Source organism: Ovis aries, chromosome 13 (genome assembly GCF_016772045.2).
Source record: "Ovis aries strain OAR_USU_Benz2616 breed Rambouillet chromosome 13, ARS-UI_Ramb_v3.0, whole genome shotgun sequence".
Lineage (NCBI taxonomy): Eukaryota > Metazoa > Chordata > Mammalia > Artiodactyla > Bovidae > Ovis > Ovis aries.
In genome coordinates, this window is record NC_056066.1 from 54,573,839 (window position 1) to 54,582,188 (window position 8,350).

Here is an 8,350-nt window from a genome sequence, read left to right on the forward strand (position 1 = left end):
AGAGCCTTAGAATCATGGTGCTAGCAACAGACAGAGTCCACAGAACCCTTTGATGCCCTGTCTCCTGTCTGTAAGACAGACTTTTGTGACCATCAGACCATGGCATCAGCACACGGCACAGAAAGGGCTGCTCCCTAAAGCCCCACTAGGTGAGTGGTGCTGAGGGGCTGGGGCCAAAGATGAGGCGAGAAAACAGAATCAGTCCCATTGGTTCGGTGGGCCCAGAGAGGTCATGCCTCTGACCTGAGGTCACACAGCAAGCCTCAGATGGAGCATGGAGACCACAGGAGACCAGGCTCCAAAGGAAGGATAACTCTCAATTCCCACCCACTGAGGAGGCCAGGAACGGACTCCCAGGACCACCCTCTACCCCGAGATGAAGACCAGCTCCCAGGAGACCCACCAGCACCGTGCCCGCACAAGCCTTCCAAGTCTCGAATGTTTACATTCCTGTAGGAAATACCTCCCCAGAAGAGCTCAGGACGAATGTTCTGTAAATGTTGAAACTTGAGGCAAACAGAGGCCTGAGCTGAGCCCACCCACCACCCTACCTCTCCATGCAGCAGAGGCCCCGCGGGGGTCCTGGAGGGGGCCTCCTGAGCTGCCGGCGGGACAGAGCCCTGGGCGGGCAGATGGGGGTCCAACTGCGGGTTCCCCTACGCCCCCCACCCCTTCCATGGTCTCAAGCCCTCCTTTTATGAAGTTGGGGTGATAGGAGATGGGCTTGGTTGGGGGGTCACTTGCACTTGAAGCTCTGGTGGCCCTGAGGGAGCCCCAGTACTTGGAGGGTTTTGCAGTCAGGCCCTGAGGCGCAAGCCCACAGGCTGACCTGCGTGTGCTCGAGGAAGACAGGGTGAGTCAGTCAGGGTGAGTCAGTCTGCTGTTTAGGGTTGAGTGTCTTGGTTCCCCACAGGCCTAAACACAAACCTGTGCCTCTCCCATGCTCACGGGACGCACGGGACCAGCTGGCGAGCATGGGGGCTGTGTGGCTGTGGGTGGTCCAGCACCTGGAAGTGACTCAACCTCCGCCATCTCTACCTTTCAACATACACTAAGCCACGCTTCCCTGTCCACACCTGGGAGAGGCCAGTGGCCCAGGTGCGCCCCAGCTGCCAGCCCCTGGTTCCAGCAGCTTCTTCAAAGAGCCTGCCTCCCAGGCTCGGTGTGGTGGCAGGTGTGAAGGTGCCCCGACCACCTCCCTCCTGCTCACCCACTGATGGCATCTAGGCTGGTTCCCCCTTTCAACTGTTACAGAAAGTGCTGCCACAAACATTCGTGGAGGGGATTCACATGCACCCATCCCCAGGAGTGGAGGTATGGTTTCACCTTTCAGGAAGCACAAGACCGTTCCACACCCGCACCATCTGCATCCCCACCAGCAGTGTGGGTGCCCCGACTCCCCAAATCTTTGCCCACACTTGTTGCTGTCGGTGTTTTTACTATGCACTGTGGCCGCTGCACGAGAGGAACAGGGGCCTGGGCGCCAAGCCCTCTCCCCTCTGACCTGCCAGTCCCTATCCCAGGCCTCCAGGCCAACGTGAAGGCAATGGGGCACAGGTGTCCCAGCATCCAGCCGTGACTGCCCAGCACTTGCTCAGCACAGGACTCAGGACACTAAATAACAAACTGAGGTGAAAAGTAATAAATCAAAATACTACATGGTTGTTGGAGGAAGAAAGGGGGCATGTACTCTGGAGCTGGGGTCTGTAGGGTGGGCCGAGAGCTGGGTGGGAGATTTCTGGTGGAAGGTGTGGTTTGTGCAAAGGTCCTGTGGTGCAAGGGAGCACTTAGCATTTGTATGGAGGCCAGTGAGGCTGGAGCGCTGCAGGCTCTGAGTGGGTGAGGGGCTGCTCAAGGACCTTGGAGGCTGGGGTGGGGGCGGGGGAGGGGGGTCTGAAGACAGGAACGACAGGGCAACCTGCCTCTTAAAAGCCACCTGAGGTTACAGACAGAGGAGGGACCCCTAGTTACAGTCACAGCCGGGGGCCTCAGGGTCAGTGGGTTGCAGCCCCTGGGCAGCAACCAAGTCAGGGCTCCCAACGGCTGTGCCCAGCCCCTCCTGGGAGGAGATGTCATGGGTTTCTGCCAGGCCAGGGCACGTGCCCATTTGGACTGCAGAGGATGGACTGGCTAAGTGCTGCCCCAGGCCTCCTCCCCTTCCTTGGCCTGGGAAGCCAGGCAGCCCTTGTCCAGAGCGTATCCTGGACGGACAGACAGCTGTCGACCTCTCAACGTGTTGTCTCGGGCCCCCTTCCTGGGTCACAGCACTGCCTGAGACTTAGCTTTCCCCAAGAGCCTGCAGGCAAGATGCAGGCCCGTGGCAGGGGCTGGCCCCCACACCATCCTCTTTCTTTTGTATCGGGAGACACAGGGGGTGATCTGGGCCAGCCCTGCCCCCTCTGCTCACCTGGTCAGCAGGGTGACAAGAGTCCCTGCCTCCCCCACTGGCCCAGGAATGGCTGCGCTGAGCACAGTGTGGGCCCTGTCACCACTTGTCCCTCCCTGCCCGTGGTCTGGGGCCTCTCCTGGCCGCAGCCCCGACATGCAGGCAGTGGACTCTGGTGCCCCCTGGAAAGGTGGACTCCACCTCTACTTGCTGTGTCCCAGGGCCATGTGACAGCTCAGGGGCCCAGGGGAGCTGCGTCCTCTTCAGCTGGCCCACGCCCCAGCCTTGCTGGCAAGGGCCACCAGGTCCCCAGGGCCAGAGCTTCCAGGTGGCAGACAGGCCAGTGGAAAGGAGGAGCCTGTCACTGCTGCTGCTGCCGATCTTTGGAGGAGCAGCTAGGGCTGCCCAAAGTAGTGGAGCTCAGCAGATGGAGGGCAGCAGGTGGGAGGAAGAGGGACACCAAGAGACAGAGCAAAGGAGAGACAGACAGAGGCAGGGAGGCAGAGGCAGAGAGAGAGGGTAGCCAGAGTGAGAAACCCAGAGAAGGAGAGAGTCGGGAGAGAGAGAGGTGGGGGTGATGGAGGGAGGGATGATGGGCTGGGAGGGAGGTGGAGAGGTTGGGCGGGGGGGGGGTTGAATCCCAGCAGGTGTCCAGATGTGGTGTGGGGACCCCAGTGCCACTCTGAGGAGGGCACTGATGCCAGGCTGGGCCTGCCCGGGGAAGGAGGCAACTTGCTGAGGGCCAGTGACCTAGCCAGTCAAGGCCAGAGCCAGGCTACAGGCCCCAGACCCTCGCAGGCTGTACCTGGTATGGTTTGGGTGGTACTGTGGGGGTGCGGCGGCTGGCCTTGAATCTTGTAGCTCTTGCCAGGATGGCAGACCCCCAGGATTCGTCATAGGGCCCCCAACCAGACGTCCCAAAGTTGGCAAGGGGGTCGGGCTTATCTGGCTGCTTTTAGGGGGCTGTGGGCCAGAAGACTAGCGCCATTCAAACCACTCCCCTTGGCCCGGCCTAGGGCTCAGCCCCACATCCCTGCCCTTCCCATGGGATCAGATTCCTCCTGGGCAGCAAGGCCTTCTGGCCATATAAGGCCGCCTGTGGGCACCTCCTGGAGGAGCTGCAGAGCCCTCATCCTGCAGGAAGCGGAGCTTGGCCAGGCCCCCAGGGACCTGGGGGGAAGGGCCTGCTGCAGGTCAGTCCTGAGAGGGAGGGGGGGCAGGGACAACCCGGGTCCCTAGGTGCCACCCCCTCCTTCTGTGCTGGGGACCCTCTGCCCCTCACCTGCTTCCCGGAGGGCTGCCCAGTCCACAGTACAGAGCAGGGAGGTGGTGAGCATGGGCGTGGGGGAGTCCTAGGAGCCAAAGGTCAAATGGGGTAAATAATAACACTGCAGACAGGTTGGCCCCACAGGTGTCCGATGTGGATGCTGCCATCCTGTGTGGGGGATACAGGGATTGATGTAAGCCTTCTGGGGTCAGCCCCTGCTCCCCACAGATCTGGGAGCAGGAGTCCTGGACCCCCAACTTTACACCCCAGGAAGGTGCTGGGAGGTGCCCCATTGAGGACGGTACCTGGGCCTGGGATCCGCAGAGCAAACTCACTTCTGAACCAGCCCCTCCCTTTGCCCTCTGGATATGATTGGCTCTCCATGGAGGTCTGGGCCCTCTCCTAGGGCCGCCCCCAACTCAGCCCACCGCTCCCCTAGGGCTGGAGTGGGAGATTTGTGGCTGAGGGTTGCTCCTCAAGCCCAGGGCTGGGTCAGGGGGGTATCTGGTGAGCCATGGTGGGAGAGATACGATGCAAGGATGTCAACACGGGGGCTATCTCAGACAGCAGCTCCTTCCTCTCAGCAGGCCCGCCTCTCCTTCCAGCTCACAGACCCTGGGCTGGAGGGGTCTCTGGAGCACAGCAGTGGGCGTCTTCTGGGGAACCAGAGGCCCAATTCGTAGGGCCTTGCACAGCCTGGAACCACCTGTGACAGGATAAACCCAAGAAGCTGCACTTCATGTGGTGGGTACTCCCTGAGCACCTCCTCTTCACCAGGCCCGGGGACATGGCAAGAAGGACAGGCAAGACACAGGTGTGATTAAACTGAATCTGAGAAAGAAGGGCAGGTGCATACCTGTCTGACCCACTAGGGGCCCAGGAGAGCAGACAAAGGGACGGCGGCTCCACTGTGTCCTGGGTGGAGGGAATAAGGCCAAAGTTCATGAGATAGAGGGGGAGGGAAGGCTGGAGGCTCAGCCTGACTGCCCAGACAGGCAGTGCATAGCTGGGAGGCTCCTTGGGGCCTGGGGGCTGCAGTGAGGGGTCTGGCTTTTATCCTAAGATAAGCAAAAGCCAGTTTGGCTTGGGAGGAGGGAGACAGGATGAGGCGCGGGTGCCAGCCAGGGGCCCAGCCCAGGAGGCAGCCAGCACCTATAGCTATTATCATAAAGGTTCCGGTCCGTAAAGTGACTGGTCCGATTCCTCCAGCTTGTGGCATCCTTCACAAAGCCTGGTGCCCCTATGTCAGCAGGGTGGGGGCTCCCCTACACTGAGACACTGAGGCCGCAGGAGGGGATATACAAGCCAAACCCCAGACTCTGGACTCCTGCCTCATCCAGGCTCTCTGCTCACAGACAGCACACTGTCCAGCCTATGGGGGGGTCACAAAGCCTCACATTTCTGAGCATCCTGGATGTGTGTGCCTTCTAGAGAGACAGGCCTGGCCATCTAGGACACCAGTCCGGAAGGAGGTGAGCCGAGTGGGAGAAAGGAGCTTTGGGGAACTTCTGTGTAGAGCCCTGGACCTGGGGGCTGGCCAGCCCAGCCCATGGCACTGGGCACACGTAAGCGTGTCTGGACCCCCTCCAAGGTACAAACTGCCCACCAGGATGCTCAAGGGTCCGGCCTTCAGTGGGCACCCTGGAGACTGTGGCCTGTAGGCTGGGCACAGAGCAGGCAGAGGTGGACCCTCCAGAGCTCCAGGGACAGAATGCTCCTGGAGGAAGGCCCTTGGCTGGGCAGCACGGGGGTCAAAACCATCTGCTCCTCATTGGGGTCAACCCAAAGCCTGGTAGCCTCAGAGGTTTCCCAGAGCCCACGCCCTGGAGGCCTGGGGGAGCCCAAAGGTGGCCAGGCTGGGGTCACAGGCAGGAGACACCAGTCTGTCAGGGGCATCCAGGAACCTGTCCCCGGACCCTCCTCATCCGGGAATGAGGGGACTCCAGCCTGGCCCCACCCTTCTGGTGCCCTTTCAGGTCATCTGGCCTGTCCTCTGCCCTCCCAATGGACTGTGCCAGCCCACAGCCAGGGGAGGGCTCTGGACTGAGCAATGGCCCAGAGGCCAGGGAGCTCTCTCAGCCCCAGACCTGCTGGCTTTATAACCCTTTACAACCTCCTAATGAGGCCTCCCCTCAGCTGGTCTGGGTCCTACCCCGCAGGCCTGGGCTGGACCAGGGCTGCCAGCAGCAGCCAGCAGCAGCCAGCAGCCACCTTGTCGTCTGCCCCACAGCCAGCCTGGATGGACAGGGTACATGTTTTGGCCAGCTGGGCTCTCCAGAAGGCATCAGGGCAGCCCTGAGGCAGGGAATATTCCAAACCACAGCCTAGCTTCTCCTGAAACCTCTTTCTGCCAAAGGGAGACAAACACTCCCAGCAAGGAGCAGAGAGCTCAGCTTCCTCCTCCCCACGGGACATTGCAGTTTCTCCTCCCCCCCAGAGAAGCGGCGTCGGGGTGAGAGCTGGGATCCAGGACAGCGGTCAAGGTCAGGCACAGTCATCTGTTACCGACTATGATGTGATGATGCGGCTGAGTGTAATGAGGGGTGCCCCTCGCAGCTGCTCCTGGGGAGTTATAGTCATGGTTAGGACTCAGCTTGGGGTACGGCGGGTGTGCCCATGTGGCCTGGACTGTGGGCCCCACAGCTTCCCTGCAGATGGGGCTGAGCAGGGTTCCTGGGCATGACATCAAGGTGGGGGGAGCGCAGTCTTGAGGGTGGGCTCCCCTGGCCCAGGCCCCACTGCAGGGGTCTTATCCCAGGGCTTGGTGTGGGGGGGATCGGCTGGACCCCCTACCTGGGTTCAGAAGCACCTCTTTCCCACTTGTGTCCGACCTCCCACAGGTCCCGGGGCTCCAGTTACTATGGGGCTGGGTGGAGGAACTCTGCGTGTGGGGTCCTCCTGTGGGACATGGTCAGAGCCCAGCAGGACAGAGGGGGTCAGGTTGCCTCCACACCCCTTCCCGTGAGCTGCCTCCACACACCACCCACCTCCCAGGACTTGGTGTCCCTCTCCTGTGAACTTGGGACAGAAGGCTAAAGCAGCCTGTTTGGGGTGGGGGGAACTGCATTACGGACCTGTACCCAAAGGTGCCCAATACATCTGGGAGGAGAAAATGAATGCCAGTCCATCTTCTTCTCTCCCTTGCTAACCACATGCTCCTGACTGACCCCTGGGCCTTGGAAACTGACCCTCAGTTTTCCAATTCCTAAGTAGGAAAGGTGGCTGGGTGGCCCAGGAGTCAGAGCAAGACTGAACACCCTCGCTGGGCCAGCTGAAAATGACTTGCTGGAAATGTGCCTCGGGCATCAGGCATGAAGGTGGGCAGAGACGGGCCTCTCTCCCCTGCCCTGCTCCAGCTGGGACACCTAAGTGGGCACAGGGTGGGGGCCAAGTGGGCACCTCACTCAGCTCCTTCCACCACATTGCCCTCTGCCCACTTCACCAGGCAACGTGCCTCCCCCCTCACCCCCAAGCCCAGGCCACCAGTTGCTCAGGGCAGCTGTCTCCCGGAAGCCGCTAGCCCACGATTAACCCTCCGCATGCTGGCCCGGCTGACTCAGCGCATTCTCAGGCGGCGGCCCCTCCCTCCCGGCTGCTCTGTGCCCTCTGGACAGCGGTGGCCTGGTTGCTGGGAGGTTCAGAGGGCTCCTGCCTCTCACCTCTGTCCCCGGGCCCCTCCATGGGTGTTGAGAAGCTGACATGGGGGGTGGCCTGGCTGGAGGGTTCCCAGCCCCAACCCCCAGGATGCCAGGCCACCAGAGCTAAGGGGGTGCTGGTGCCAGGGCCAGAGCGCACTGCTGTGATGTGTGTTACAGGGGCACCTCTGGGCAGTAGGGAGGGCGGGGCAAGGACAGGTCAAATCCCCCATCTGGAAACCCTGCTACTTCCCAGAGGCAGCGCTTCTCTCAAGGGGTCATAAATTAGCTGGTGAGCTGGCCTGTCAAGGCACTGGGGACTCTGGATTCCTTCCGGTCCACCTGCCCCTCCTCCATCTAGGCCAGGCCCTCTCCAACTCAGAGGGTCTCTGGGGAGGAACCACCTCTTCTCCCCCTCCCCCAGGTGGGGTTATAGAATAGCCTGGGAGCAGAGGGAGATGAGAGAGAAGGGAAAGGAGAGGGAGGGGAGGAGGGAGCCAGCCCACACTGCCTGCCTGTCTCAACTCTGCAGAGAAGCTGCCGTCCAGCCCCTGGGATTCAGGATTTGCAGGAGGCCAGGGACAGCCAGAAAGATGTGACCAGTGGTGTGACCTTCCGGGAACAACTACTGGGGCAGGACCCGCCAGAACCAGCTGGCTGCCACCCCACGCACTTACTCGACTCCCCAGGACTGTCCAAGGGGTCCCACGTGGGACAGACACCCAGCTGGCCTGGCTCATAGACTGGGGACCCTGCCAGCCCAGCAGCTGCGCCAGCCCCATCAGGGCTTCCCTTGAGGCGGATGTGGGCCAGGAGCTGAAGGAGGGGAGGAGACCCACTGGCCGAAGCCACCCGAGCGCAGAAACAGCTGGGACACGATCCTGAGACACAATCCTAAGCTCGGCCTCTCTTCCAGCCCCGTTTCCCCAGTGTCCTTGAGCACCTGCCCTGAGCCTGAAGGTTCCACTAGCAGACAGAGATGGTGGGGTCCACAGTGCCTCGCAGCAAGGAACCCCAGGCACCAGGGTGGGCTCACACTTGGTTCCTCCCTTCACACAGCAG